The sequence below is a fragment of the Dermacentor silvarum genome, chromosome 1 (genome assembly GCF_013339745.2).
Source record: "Dermacentor silvarum isolate Dsil-2018 chromosome 1, BIME_Dsil_1.4, whole genome shotgun sequence".
In the NCBI taxonomy this organism is placed as follows: Eukaryota; Metazoa; Arthropoda; class Arachnida; order Ixodida; family Ixodidae; genus Dermacentor; species Dermacentor silvarum.
Window position 1 is genome coordinate 91,345,017 of NC_051154.1, and position 16,234 is coordinate 91,361,250.

The following is a 16,234-nucleotide window of genomic DNA, read 5'->3' on the forward strand; positions in this document are numbered from 1 at the left end:
TTAATGCTGAAAATTGTGTAGTAATGATTGCTTAGAAAAATGGTTAGACAATCTTATATACAAGAGATTTTCTATCACTTTGGAAAAAACGGGTAAAATTGATATGGGTCTATAGTTCTTCAATACATTTCTGTCACCGCCCTCAAAATTAAAGTTACTTTTGCAATCTGCATGGTTTTTTGAAATACACCAGTGGAGAGGATAAGATTAAAAATGTGCGTTAATGGACGCGCTATCTCATGCACTAGTGGTCCTAATTGTAGGTTGTCTACGTCACAAACGCTACTGTTTTTAAGGTTTATTATTGCGGAAACCACCTCTTGAGCGTCTGTTGGGTAAAAAAATTATGGTGTTTGGGCTTGTGCAAGGTCTTTGTATTCTTTTGTGTTGTAGTGTTGCGTTACTTGTGAATTGGTTAATGAAAAAATTGTTAAACAGATTGGCTAAAGCAGAACCCGAAACATAATCGTTAGCGTAACATATTGATTCAATGTCATTGCATTCTTGGTTACGCCCGAGCACAGTGTTTATTTTTTTCCAGGTGAGGTCGGTACGCTTAATATCATGTGAAAATAGATTAGAGTAATAGGCCGACCTCGCTTTCCAGAGCAACTTCACAACGTTGTTTCTAAGCCGCTTATATTAAATTCAGCAAATACATTTAGGTCCTTAGTTTTAAAGAAGGTAGCGTAAAGTTGTTCTTTGGTTTTAATTTTATCGTATATATATCCTTGCTTACCCAAGGTTTCCGTATTCTGTGTGTCCGCTTAGCAATTTTTGTGGGAAAGCTTGCGTGATAAATATTTTTCACTACATTTAGAAATTCGTCATATGCCTTATCTGAATCGTTGATGTTATATATGCACTCCCATGTAACATCCTGCAGGACTTCTTTCAATCGCGTCAAGTTTGCATCCGAAATATCGTGATAAACGCGTTGAACAACTTGACGCGTTGAACAAACTTTTCGTTTTGCTTTATGCAGGCTCTTACACAAACGGGCTGACGCCAGTGTTATACATACATTAATCAATGAAGGACAAAACAAACTTCACTTTAAACGCTGCACCAGAAAAGCTCTTCATTTTTTTTTTTTTTTGCATCTGGTGGAACTCGTCAGAAAGGAAGAAATAAAGTGTAGACGTATGTAGAAAAGCAAAAACAAACATTTAATTTCGGCGTTTCGGCTGAGGTCCGGCCTTGATCAAGAGCCCAGCCAAAACGTCTAAAATAAATCTATTTAAATTATTGAAATAAACATTAATGCACTTTTAGTAATTAGCGACTAATTACCACGTGTCACCCGCCATGCCGTGGTCGCGACCCTTGACGGCATGTCTCCGAAGGAACTGTCCTTTTATTTCAAAACCACCTTTTTTTTAATATTACCTAAAGGCTTTGTAGAAATACACGGTATATACGTAGGGAAAAAGATTATTTATTTATTTATTTATTTATTTATTTATTTATTTATTTATTTATTTATTTATTTATTTATTTATTTATTTATTTATTTATTTATATTTACGGCGCCCTTACGCAGTAGAGCGGCCTTAAAAGAAATTAACTTTCTCCATACCACGCGATAAAGCGGTCTGTCTCATCAGCGCCTCCTCTATTTTTTCAAAGCCAGTGCAATCGCCCGTTCCGCATGGGAGCCGCTGGTCCGCCTTAGTTCAGTGAGTTGCCGCGATGTGACGCTACCCAGAGGGTACGACTAGGGTGCCTCGATGTCCTCCTCGTCCGCCGCTGGCGAGGAGGACATCGAGGCACCCTAGGATATGCTCCCTCTAGGTACGGCTGCTTGCGTCACGCGTGCGTCTGAGCCACTGAGCGTGCGCCGCTGCCGTTCCGGAGGAAATGCGGTAGACGCTTCACGCGTTTGTCATGATTACTGCCTCCGACTCCCGTCGTGAGGCGCTACCCAGAGGGTACTCTCCCCCACGACCGTAAAGCAGGCGCGAGCGCTAACCGACGGGAGAGAGTTGGACAGGGTAATCGGAGAGGGTGGTGAACCGTTGGATCGGCCGCATCTGGCTGGCATTGAAAAAATAGAGGAGGCGCTGGTCTCACCCCTCGTGCTGAGGTGAATATGCATTTAATCGGGAGTTGCGCAAAGCGCCAATCAGAATTAGGTAGTGGAAAAAGGGACGTGAGGCGCAAAATGGAGCTGGCGTCGCATGTTCCTCTTTCCACGAGCTAATTCCGATTGGCGCTTTGCGCAACTCCAAACTTTGAGCGACGCCAGCTTCATTTTGCGTCACACATTTACGTCACAGGGTTGTTGGACGGAGAGCCGCGCTTCGAGGCGCCGAGTGCGTAGTCAGGTAAATTGAACACATAATTTGACGCCAGTTATTTCGGTCTGCGCGGCCATTTTACAAGGTAAAACCTCAGAAATACAGTTTTATGACGATTCCTTCAACTTTCCAATGTAAACAGTGTGTAACTATGAAGGGAATTAGAGTAATTAATTTAATTTGTGAATTTTTGCAGTTTGTTTTTTTAAGTGTACGAAGTAAAACAAAATACAATGGTTTGGGGGGAAGGGAACGAGGAGGGGGGGGGGGTGTATGGGAAGGGTAGGAGGTAAGTGGAGCAGAACCCTCGTTCGTATAGCGCTGTCGTGGTTGACTGGTACGCATCTTCCCATGCATGCAGCTATTTGAAGCCGGCCCAAATTTCCACGCAATGTTCTGAAGCAGTAAAGTGATTCCTCTTCCGTCATTTCTTCGTTTCTCGTCCTGTCTAGCTGTCTATTTTCTCAAATTTGCCTCGATGACTGCATGGTTACTGATAGAAAGAGTGAAGCTGTGAAAACGCTTCCTCGGCTGCGCATAGGAGCCAACTACTTCAACCGGGAGATGTTAATTTCATAACAGCATTTACAGCAATGACGATAACATGCTTGCGACGACATATATTTTAAAACCTACAAGTCTAACGACTAGCAACGGCGAATCTTTCGCTTTGCTGTGCACAAGAATGTATCGCGCTCGCTTTTGTGTGCTCCATTAATGATGCACTAGTATGTGGTGTATTGAGCGCTACGCGAAAACGACACATCAAGGAACGCAGAGGGAAGATATGATGATAGAAAGGATTTCTACTGTACAGTTGGTTTCACCTCAGTCTCGGTAAGTATGCGTTCAGTAAATTCAAGTCTTCGTTTCGAAGTGAGTGAGTGCTTTACTAGAGGAACCCTCTTCGGAGAAAAACAAAGTCAGAGAGTGTCCAGACTGCCCCACCCGTCCCGCCGTAGTTTTCATTTGTCAGTTTTATTTTGTTTTGTTTCTCTCTCTCTCTCTCTCTCTCTCTCTCTCTCTCTCTTTGTTCTTCTTTCTCGGTTATTTTTCGGTTCTTTTTCCTCTTTATCTTTCTTTTTTCTATTTTTACTGCGCCAGCAGTTAAGAACTGTTTTCGTCAGGCGATTTTATAATGCTCAGTTTCATGTTCAACATATGGTGAACCAAAAAAGAAAAGAAAGTTTCCCTACCATCGCCCTAGCAATCGAACTCATGCCCCAATGTGCAATTGAGAACCAGACGCGCTAAACACTGGGATGCGGTCTCAGGACCCGTATTTACAAAGAAGTTCTTACGCTAGAATCATTCATAAAAGCAGAGGGTATGTCAGGTTTCATGTTAATTGAACAGATTAACGGAGGTGGCGCGACAATGGCAGGCGTCACTTACGAGAGAAAAGCCTTGTGAATTTCAACACAGATTTTTATTGGTGCGCAGAAAACCTCTGTGCAGAAGAAAGTGGTATTCGCTTTGAAAGTGAGAGCCTTCTAGCCGCGGACGCTGTGAACTTCCCAGTCAAGTCTTACAATATGCCATGAAACGAGAATGTGCAGCTATGCTATGTGCATACAGCCGCCGAAGGACGAGGTTTCAAGCATTCTCTGTCCGCCGCCACCGCTGCTCGAAACTTACCCTTCCTTTAATTTACTGCACTTATTCCGGGAAAATAAAAACACTAGAAACTATGAAGATACACGGCTGCGCAAGTCAGTTGGTCGGTCGGTATATACGTCGGTCGCTTAAGGTGTTTGGTGCTGGCGGGGCTAGCCTGGCAATCTGGGCCGGCGATTCCTCCACCCTTATCGTAGCTTTCCTCTTCTCAGAAACGTAGCGTTGCGTTCCCATTTGAGCTGCAACATTTGAGATCCCATTTGTGCTGCAACATGGTGCCCATGTTCGAAAGGGGCCCAAGGCTTCATGGTGGAACTGACATATGAAAAATTGGAAAATCAACACCGTTCAAGTTATCGGTATTTATTAAACCAATTTTTCGGATGTCCGCGCCACCGAGCAGTCTTGTAGCCCCTTCGAGTATGGGCGCCGTGTTGCAGCTCAAATTGAGCGCGACTGTGCGAGTCACCAGGAGTCACCACGTCGCCGGAAGTTCCGTGTCGTGTAAAATGAGAGTAGAGGATGCGAGGTCTAATTTCGGACTATCGTTGGTCCTACGGGGAACACTACCTGTTGCACACACACATGTGGAACACCTCTTAGTTACAAGATGTCAGTCTTCCTTTTCACACTGAAGCGGCCAAGGAGTAAATGAAATGCAGCCGCGTCACGTCACCAATTTCATTGCATTGTACGCGTAATGGCTTCACCCGACTTTGAAAGCCCAAGGTAGCGGGTACGCCACCTTGGGCTTCATCTCTCTGGGGTTAAATCTCTCTGCCTTTCACCTCTTGTTTTCTCTCTCTCTGTTCGTATTCTGCAAATCAACGTGACGTTCACGCGAATAAGCCCATCACTACGCTGGGCTCATGTGGCGGAGTTCAAAGCGACTGGTGGCTGATCGGTGCTCTCACTGCTGCAATGATACTCTGGTTTGGGCGAGTTAGTTCATCTTGACAATTTTCATGAAAACTCGGTAAAGACGAAGACGAAAGGAACACCTACGACAGAACGGGCGTCGATCTTCCAACTGGCGTTTATTTTAAACGATCATTTATTTTATGCACTGCACATCAGGTACTACATCATGCATGCATCATCATACAAAAGATTGTGTCAGTCAATCAATTCACACATAAGATTGTGTAGTCAATTAGTTCACATGTCTAGATGCCTCGAAAGAAATGCCACTTCTTTTTCCTGCTACGCCAAAGGCGGACAGCTTACACACATATCACCTGTCTTCCTTATAAAATACGCTTCAAATATTTCGCGTTCAGTTTTTTTTTTTTTTTCCTTAATAAAGTTGTGCTGGAAAGCATGGGTGTGCATGCGCACTTTTTGCAGTGTTCGGCTGCTCACAGCTGGTGTCGTTGATGGAGCTTCTTTTGCAAGAGCATCTCTTATTTTATTGCCAGTGATACCAAGAAGAAGATATCCACCGAAAGGCTACCTTAGACTACTTGTTTCTGAAATGTGCAAGTAAACCAAGTGACTCTCGACAATATTTATTAGAATATGCGCCACGATACAGTTGTTGAAGCACAGACCTTGATTCCGTTAATATAACGCCGTTCCGCGCAGGACCGCTTTTGAACCTGCATAGAACACCCGCGACTGCATCATTCTCCGCAAGCATGCAGACCAGTTGGCCCAAGTTACCGGACCAAACGGCCACACGGGACTGGATCCAAAATGCAGCGGCAGAGCCGCCCTTCATCCACCTTACTTTTCGCTCCACGTTATCACGATAACTCCTACCTGTGAAGGTGCTCGAACATGAAAGTGCGTGCCTCTAAAAAAAATGTGAAGCGCTTGGAGTGTAAGTCAAGAAAGTTGAGATAGCAGTTATTGCCCTATAGGAAGTAACTGGGATCAGACCGTTGCCTATGTTCAGAATAGTTGAAGCAAGCTGATTACGTGTACATTATTTAGTGGCACATAAAAATGAGACGGAAGTTGAGGGAAAATTCATTCCCTAAACCAGGATGAATTTTTCTTCTACTGCGAAGTTGTTTTTTACTGGGAAACCCGTATTTTTGCCTTTGCACCTTCGTGCTGCACTCGGATGGATGAAATTGTTTCCCTTTCGGGACCTTTACTCCACCTTTTGGTCTTCCACAGAACTGATTTGTCACATTCAGGCCTATCACACTGATCCATTCCAGAAAGGCATTGTCATGTATGGAATCACTCAGTCGAAGGCGTTTAGCCCAAAACCCGCCGTGGTTGCTTAGTGGCTATGGTGTTGGGCTACAAAGCATGAGGTCGCGGGATCAAATCGTGGCCACGGCGGCCGCATTTCAATGGGGGCGAAATGCGAAAACACCCGTGTACTTAGATTTAGGCGCACGTTAAAAACCCCAGGTGGTCAAAATTTTGCGGAGTCCCCACTATGGTATGCCTCATAATCAGGTGGTGGTTTTGGCGCGTAGAACCCCATAATTATTATGATAATATTATTATTAGCTTGGCCCAAATCCCATGAGAGGCGAAATCACGAAGCGGCCTCGGCTTGACCTCATGCATAACTTTGAAGCTGGCTGAGGAACGCACTAAGACAAAAGGAGACCCTTCTGTTGGACGGTCCCTCGCAGTTCATACCATCTCTCTTATGGAGACGTCAGCCATAGTTGATTAAGTATATAACGGCTCACTACAGGAGAGTGCATTGCAAGCATGGAAGTGCAATAAAGCATTTGCGGTGCTTACCTTGTAACGCAACCCAAAGCTTATTGACAGACGAGTCTGCTGCTCAGCACAACGCCTAGAAAATAAGTACTGGTGACTCGTCCACTTGTGCAGTTTCTCAAATACAGCTGCAATGTGGTCGTTTTTTGTTTTTTTCTTTTTGCCTTCAATCCGGGAAAATGAACAGATTGCGGCTTCTGAGCTGAGAATCAGAAGCCCAGCATTGGAGCTATGCGCGCTAGGCGACCATGTCGGCTCCCTGACACCGATACACGCATGTTCACGAGAATTGATGACCTAAAGGAACACTGAAGAAGCTCTCCTATCCTAGAAGGAAAGTATAGTGCAATGTATAAATAAAGAGTGGGAGGTTTGCCCTTGAGGTTTTTTATTGATTTTAGTATAAGGCGTTTGGTTGCCTCGATCCCGATATTCTTATATCTAAGATTTCAATTTTTGCAATCAGCGTCAATCCAGTCGCCTTGCTTGAATCACATCTGAGGAAGAAAACCCAATGTGCATGTGTTGATATTTAGCAATTTAATTTCTTATTAGTTAAAACGGGGGCCCATAAGGAAGTCTTGTGGGCCCATTATTGTTTGACATATATCTCAGTGACTTAGAAATTATTCATAACGTTCTTCATGTATAAAGATGATAGCATTTTACTGTTTTTGAATGGGATGCAATTAAATATTAACTCATTAGGTGTAATGCTTTGCTGCTTCATTTATCTCCGCGGTCACTAAGAGGGAGGTATCCTATTTAAAGTAAGAAATAAAACTTTTACGTCGGAACATTCACTCAGTATTCACAAAAGGATATTGAGCTGATTAAAGAACATAAAATTATTGGTGATGTTTTCTAGTCATTTCACTTAGGATGGCCCTCTCCGAAATAAGTTTTCTGCCATCTCGGGATTATGGCCTGACATACACAGCTGCAGAAGGCCACAAAAACGCTTCTGCGATTTCTGGAAGCTACCGGACTGAGCGATCGTCTGTGATATATATAGAACTGACAACTTCCAATACGTCAGCAACATCAACACAGGACTGTCTCTCCTTCCCTTAATATTTTGCACCTCTTTTCCCTTCGCCTAGTGCAGGGTAGACAACCGCGATCAGCCCTGGTTAACCACCCTCCCTTTCATTTATCCTTCTCTTTCTCTGTCTCTGCTGTGGCTGGGGCGCTGGCTCGCAGTATGTAGAGCTCTTATGCCGATAAAAATCAAGCTTCGAATTTATCACGCACTATTTAACTCGCAATTTAACTATTGTAGTTTAGTTTCGGAAGCCATATCACCAACAAGTATGAATAACATAATCAAAATCGCCACTCCGCCACATAGCAAATGTCAAACTTCGACGGATGACTAAAACTTTGTCATCGAAATACCATTATGGGTTGGTCGATATTGCAAATTCCGGGTTTTACAGCCATTTTCATTTGAAAAAATGTCGCAGTTTCACCCGAAAGGCGAAGCATCAATTGCGATAGCAAATTAGTAGAGAGCTATACGGAGTAAGGATAGTAGTTTTATCAGCTGTATAAACTTGGACATGCAGCAGCACCAGCAACGCGCCGAACTGTTGTCGACGTAGTCGGCGTTTTGCCCGCGTTCGCACCGAACGCGCGCGTTGTTGGTGACTGTTGCCGGTGCCTCTGGGGGCGGCTTGGAGGTTTTCGACGAGATCAGAACGGGATACTCGTCGAGTAGCGTCGGAAGTCTTTACCACATTCTCACCTCGCAACGTGTTATATAAATACGCATTTGGTGCCGCACCTAAACGTCGCCTCCTTTCCCTCCCTCCCGTCCCCCGCGGCCTTTCGCGCGACGGAAGAAGTCGCGTTTGCTCTCCGCCGTGCGTTCGCTCCCCGTGAAAGCGCGCGTGCCTCGCGCGCTTTCGCTCGCACATACAGCATACAGCTCGCGGCGACGATTTCATCGCCGTTGGACTCTATAGGGAACCTCACGGTGACGGCGACGGCAGAAAACCTCTTCGAGTGTCCATATAATTGCTATCGCAATAAAACAAAGAAGAGTTGAGGAATATTCTCACATCTATCGCGACCGGCGGCTGCAGAGCTATGTACATCTCAGAAATCCTGATAATAGCTTTCTGACATGCTTTTGGCATAGGAAGAGAGGGAAAGACGGAGGATAGATAGTGGGTACGCCGGCTGGCTAACTTGTGCTGGGGTAAGGAGAGAGAGAATTAAACATTATAGAAGGAGACACGAGCAAAATAAGAAGAAAAATCTGCACATGGTCCATGCGCTGTAGCGCACGACAATTAAGAAATGCTGTCACTCAGTCCACATGTCCTAAAGATGCGCTAGAACGCGTTCAACACTGTCTGTGCTGAGGACGGTCTGGGCCAGAGTCCAATGAGTTTCTCTTCCGACAAAGGCGGATTGTTCAGTCTATCTAATTCAGTTGAGAGTTCTTTTTAAGGCACACTGTGTCGAGGACATTCACGAAGAAGATGCGTATGGTGGTGGTGGTGGTGGTGGTGGTGGATTGTAGCAACAGGCGGGTTTAGCCTGGCGATCAAGGCCGGCAATTGCTCCGCCTGAGCGTCTCTTACAATATCGCTGAATGGTTTCACCATATGTCCATCAAACCAGTCTCTCTTAAGAATTCCATAAGCAGACGTGAAGTTTCTGTGCGGGCTATAACTGATCCCTCGGGAAATACAAGGTGTTGCAGGCACGCACGCGGAAGGTCCTTTTTTTGTAGATTCTCCAGGAGAGCGTCCCTTTCAATTTGGAATTGCTGGCATGACCACAGAAAGTGTTCAATATCTCCTGTCTCGTCACATGCCGTACAGTTCGGAGAATTGATTCATCCCGTCTTAAATAACCAGGCCGGTGTACTAGCAGATCCTGTCCTGATTCGATATAAAAGTGATACTTCCTCTCGATGAAATCTCTTGGTTACGCAGGGCATATGTGGTGGAACCCAAAGCGACCCAAAGTGATTTCGAATGTCCGATTTTTTCACTTGATTACTCTTTGGAGCCTTGATTTTGGGAGGATGATAGAGCGCTGCGTATGCAAGCGCATCAGCTTTCTCGTTGCCAGTAATACCAATGTGGGAGGCAATCCACTGAAACTTTACCGTGAAGCCTTTGTTCTTGAGTTCTTTCACAAGGGCTAGTGATTTGCGTGGGAACTTGGTGGATGGCAGACCACGGTAATCGTCGGCTCGCGGTCACAGTTACATGTAGGACTGTCGGCCATTCCGATGCGAAATGAACAGGCGTTTGTGTAGGACACGCCAAGCCACAGGCGGCACAGAAGCATATCCTCAGCTCGTGATATTCCAGGTGGAAGACAGAGCGTAGAATTGGATTCGAGCTATAGAGACAATACAGCATATGAATTGATACCGAGCCATTGCGGCATCTATCTATAGCAACCATGCGAATGACGCCACCCGATCTGCCCATGACGGAGTCCATTATATAGCGCTGCAGCTGTAAACAACCGATGCCGTCACATGGCTTTGCTCGCTAGCACATGAGCTTATACTGGCACAATTTACTCGACAGAATTTGCAAACACTCGTCTGCATAGCTTTCGCACAGAATACAATATTCAGTTCATTAAAAGGTTTGCCAAAAATCCTTAATAAATACATTAACACCACTAACTTGTCTCGCAAAGACATAAAGGTATACTTTATTAACTTGTAGACGTATATATTCTAGGTAATTGACACTTAATGTGTGACAATGTTTTCTTGTCGTTATACTATTTTTGCACCAAAAATGTTAGTGTTATTTGTTCTAAATAGGTCCCATACCTGTCTATTTGTTGGTTGTCAGTAAACAACTGTTATATTACTGCGCCAGCGTGCATATTGCATGTCAGGTATCCTGTCACTGGCATATGCGGTGTAAAAGTGTCAAAATATCCCGTCCTACATTTCTTTGTCGTTGTTGTTGTTGATGATATGTTGTCAATTGTCATTTTCGCTCGTTTTCCTGTATGTCTGCCCTTCAAGAGTACCAACCATTCTCAGGCTATCATACACTGTCAGCAGTAAAGCTGTTTACGGCAGAAAGGAGGGCGTTTCTAGTTTAGACTAGAAAAATAAAATTGAATAAATAATAAATTACTTAAATAGCACTGTCAATTTATTCTGAATTTGGTAAATTACGCTTCTGGGAAATCGAAAAGGTAAGTCCTACCGTCTGCGGAGGCTTGGTAAGCCACAAAATACGCAGGAACGAAAGACATGTAGACGCTACCTTGAAAATACTGCGCTACGTGTGGCATTAAGAATTTTAATGGCATCTGCTCGGGACTAGCTAATAGTTTGTCGATAAATAAGGAGTACATTACATTCTAACAGAACCCAACAATCAACCTAGTGAGTTTTTTATAACTTTATTCTGCACAAAAGCCCCCTTATCGCTTGAAGATACCTTGAAGTCCACGACGTCATACTGACGTATCATGTTGTAAAACTGATAAGGGGGTTTGTCGGTTCTGGTTGCGACTAAACAATATTCTAGAGGACAAAAACAACGATGAAAGAGTATGGCAAGACAAATCGCTTCGCTATATAGTGCGTCTTGGTGCCCTCTCTTCGCTCATATGTGTATTTTATTGAGATATCAATTATATGGACACTTCAACCGGATTTCTGCCGTCGTCATTGCCGTCGCCGTCGCCGTGAGGTTCCGTATAGATTCCAAGGGCGATAAAATCGTCGCAGCGCGCCGTATGCGCGAGCGAAAGCGCGCGGGGGACGCGCGCTATCACGGAGAGCGAACGCACGGCGAAAAGCAAACGCGACCGTCGCGCGAAAGGCCGTGGGGGTATGGGAGGGAGGGAGGCGGGATGACGCTGTGCTCCGGCACAAAAGACATCTTGAAACCGGGCGTAAGGGTAACTGCCACTCAATCTCCCTCGCGAAAGCAAGAAAGCGGGAAGGCAGCGTGGGAAGGAGGGGGGGGGGGCAGCTTCTCCTCTGCCAACAACTTCTCCTCTGCACAACTCCTCTGCACTTTGCCCGGCGATGGCGGTCGCCCGCAACGTCTCTTATCTCCACACGGATCTGACCTTTGTATGCGCTGTGCATTCGCCGCTCAGTTTCCGTTGAAGCGATAGACCGCGCGAACCTTCGCCCGCTGCGGCGGCTGCGCTTGCTGCCAGCGTTTTGACAGTCGTTGTCTGCGGTCCTTTAGTGTGATCTATTCATGTTTGCTTGTGCGCGCTGACACCACGCTTGTTAATTCAGTTAGTAAGCGAATGTGTCCAACTTTATGCAGCCGATAAAACTACTATCCCTACTCCGAATAGCTCTCTGCTAATTTGCTATCGCACGTGATGCTTCGCCTTTCGGGCAAAACTGCGACTTTTTCTCTAGTAGAAGATTGTTTAGTTCGCTTTGGGAGCGATATTTATGATGGGCAAACTTGGCCTATATTTTCTCGGCTAGAAAGCAACATTTCTTCCGTTTAAATAGTTAAATACTTAATTCTGATAGGACAGTTTAAACTGATTCGGTGGTCTTTAATATCCTTTAAACCGACATTCGGCTATAACCAAGCCTTCGCGGGAGGCTAGCTAAGGCAATGTATAAAGCAGTGGTGACAAAACAATCCTCTGTGGTATCCCACGTTATACACGTCTCAGTTTACTCAGACTTCATCCGATCCGCATTAGAATAAAGCGTTGGGTGAAGAATACATGAATGAGACGCAAGACATGACCAACGTTTCCCATAGCTTTCAGCTGGCTGATGACAGCTATACTTCTAGAACACACTGGCATCGTTTAGAAATGTTCGTAAAAACTGCAGGTGTCGTGAAATCGTCTTTCCGGCAGGGTTCGGGGTGGCCCATGATGTCCAATACACTGTGTTGAGCGTGCAGCCGTTGCCGCAATCCAGTCACACGCGCTGGCAGTTTTCAATTATGTTCAATGAACGAATTCCAAGCTTCTATCTATTAACGTATCGATAGCCTTCGCCACGCAAACTGCTCGGCGATACAATAACAAAATGACACTGGGCGATACGATGCTAGCCAGAAGTCCGTTGCAGAAATTTCTAGACAATAGGACACAGCCACGCGTGTCGCAGTCAAACCGATAGGGCTCATCACATTAGAATTTTTCTTGTCTGTTTACTACTCTTTTCCTCGAACTCTGTTGCGTCTTGTATGCCTGATGAACGCATGCGGACAAAACAGTAAACAGTTGCGCAGCCATGTGTACTTCTCGTTCCTTGCATTGTGTTTCGTCTCACCAACGCAGTGCAGTAAACTCAAGCAGTCATCTTACCTATACTCGCCTTTGCTGACGCCTCGTCTAGGAGTTGAACCAGCGGCCGCATTATCGTGGACGCGTTGATCGTACTCAAGAAAGAATGAATTGGGCATATACGCAAGCCAACCAAAAAACATTTATGTCGCTCCAGGCAATAGCCGCAGCAATGGCTCCTCTAACCAAATATTCGAAATCGTTTAACCGAAAGCGCGTCGCTGAAGGGCCATCAGTTTTCCGGATAAGACCGCGCGTCAATCCCGAAAGAAGTGAGCGACGCCTTCACAATACAGCGGGACTTGACCAAGTTCATCTCCGGCTTCCACGCGGCACGCGCGTGTAGCGCGGACGCCTTCGAAAAGCGCCGCGCGCCACTGGCGGTCGACAAAGCGCGTCGTGAGTCGGCAAGAACACCAACCGCGTTCATTAAGAGCCAGGAGCCCGGCTCATAGTCACGCTCGGGTGGTCCTGCGGCAGCCCACCATTGAGGTCACGTCCTTTCGGCGCGTTCTCTCGGGGACACCGCTAAGACCACGGCCGCGCCGTTATCAGCAGACCGGCTGCTGCGCCCAAGGGCAGACAGCGCGCACGCGCCGAGCAGGCTCCCGAAGACTTCGGGAACACGCGGCGCCGCTTCGGCCGGCAGAGCACGACCGGCCGAGGTTACGAGGGGGCGACCGACCGGGAGTCGGAACGGGTGCCCAGCGCAGATCGGACAAGTTGGTAGCGCGATACAGTGGCAGCAGTGCTGCGAAGGCCGTTCGAAAAGGAGAGCACCTCACGAATCAGTGATCAGTAGTTTACCAGAAAATAAATCTCGTGAAAAAAAAATGCAATTTAGCAAATACCAAGCATGAATTTACTCAAACATTTCATGAACTTAGCCAAATATTACATGAATGAAGCTCGGAAACGCAGCAATCGCGCTAACGTGAAATATATATATATATATATATATATATATACATACATACATACATACGTACATACATACATACATACATACATACATACATACATACATACATACATACATACATACATACATACATACATACATACATACATACATACATACATACATGGTTATTTTTGAATAGTAAACTAAGGCGCTCTAAGCAAGCATATACAACATGAATAATGACTCATACAAAGGACCAACAATAAATTTTATCAACTAGGCAAAAAACCGCACAAAAAGAAACATACACAAAAACAAACACTTCGCTTGCTTTTGTTTTCGTGGTACTTGAGATATTGTCGTGCTTCCCTTTACCTTGCATTTACCTGCATCTATGTAGGAAAGTACCATGCAAACAAAATGAATGGCAACTACCGCATATGTGCCGTCATAAGCGTTTTTAAACGTTTATACACTTATGCGAAGCTTTATCAACATCCACCTTTCTTCGCCGAAGTATACTGCATTGGAGGAAAGTTCTGCAGGCTTCTAAAATCTTCGTAGTTGAAACGGAGCTCGTTTTGACCGAAAGATCAAACCTAAGGCCATTATTATACAAGGGGGGTAACCGACTAATCTAAAGAAAACGAATTCAAGGACGCCTCTCTCAAGAATTTTAGGCTTCCGTTCTTCCTCTCAATTTGCATGAAGTTGCACCGGCATCTTCATGATCACCGGGTGTATATAGAAAAGCGATGCGGACAAAGCAAACCATCAAACAAATATTTCTCTCGTATATATATATATATATATATATATATATATATATATATATATATATATATATATATAGTAACGGGATTTTTCAATGGGCCCAGCGTATTTACAAAAATGAATAGCACAACTTCGCGGTTATCTTAGGTGTATTTATCCAACAGTTTCGGTCAGTGGTCCGACCTTTTTCAAGGGATCAGTGGACTGACCTTGAAAAAGGTCGGACCACCGACCGAAACTGTTGGATAAATAAACCTAAGATAACCGCGAAGTTGTGCTTTTTTCTTTATATATATACATATACCGGGTGTTTCAGCGAACACTTTCAAAAATTCTTAAAGGTTGCCTGTGGCAGATCGCACAATTCTAGTTGATGAGCTGGTCTACTCGAAGAGGCGGACATTACTTGCACAACAAATTGAAATGCATAATCACATAATTAACAGAAATTCCCTAATTAAGTTTTTAACTAATTGCCTGATGGCCCATATTGCAATTTACAAATTGTAGCCGTGGAGTTCGCAAGGCGGATCCACTTGGAACGAATTCTCGGGATGACACCAGTTTCGAGATATTAATTCCAGAACTTTGCGGAGAAATGCATTGGCGTTCCAGTTACTTTCTTAACAGTCACTTTATGCATTGAAGCTCAAAATTAACTGGAACGCCAATGCATTTCTCCCCAAAGTTCGGGAATTAATATCTCGAAACTGGTGTCATCCTGAGAATTAATTATAAGTGGATCAGCCTCGGGAACTCCACGGCTACAATTTGTGAATTGCAATATAGGCCATCAGGTAATTATTAAAAACATAATTAGTGAAATTTTGTTAATTAGTCGATTATGCATTTCAATTTTTGTGCAAGTGATGTCCGCTACTTCTAGTAGACCAGCTCATTAACTAGAATTGGGCTATCTGCCACAGGCAACCTTAAATAAAGTTTGAAAGTGTTCGCTGAAACACCCTGTATATATATATATATATATATATATATATATATATATATATATATATATATACCCCCGAAAGTGTATGAGAGAACAGCGCCGTGGTCGCTCAATTGGTAAGAGCGTCGCACGCATGATGCAAAGACCTGGGTCCGTATTCCACCTGCGCCAGTTGTTTTTACAGCGTAAGCTGTTATGGGCTCATTCCGATAGCCGTTTCGGTTCGTGATGATGCCGCCGCCGACGGTGTTCGGCGCCGTAACCGCTATCGCCGGAAATGCGAAAAAAGTACCCGATTCCCACCGAGATCGAACCCGCGCCCGCTGCGTGGGAGCCAGACACTACCACTGCGCCACGCAAGCGCTTGCTATCGGGCAGCGGGAAAATGCCCTATAAGGCAAGCGTGCAGGGCCAGATGATCTGAGCCTCCACCAGTGTGGTGGCGCCATCTAGGTAAGACGCCTGCAAACGCAGCGTGCGCAGGCGCAGACGACAAGATGCGATACAGACGAGGGGCGCAATCAACGCGATCCCGAGCTGCCCGAGCTGCCGAGCCTCCGCCAGTGTGGTGGTGACACCTAGTTGAGGTGCCTGCCAACGCAGCGTGCCCGACATGTAAGTTGCAGTTGCAAGGCTTGATCGGGCTCAGCAGACTGCTGTGCAGAAAGCATTACAAGCTGCAGCTCGCCGTCGACGCCGGGCGGACATTACAGATCGTTT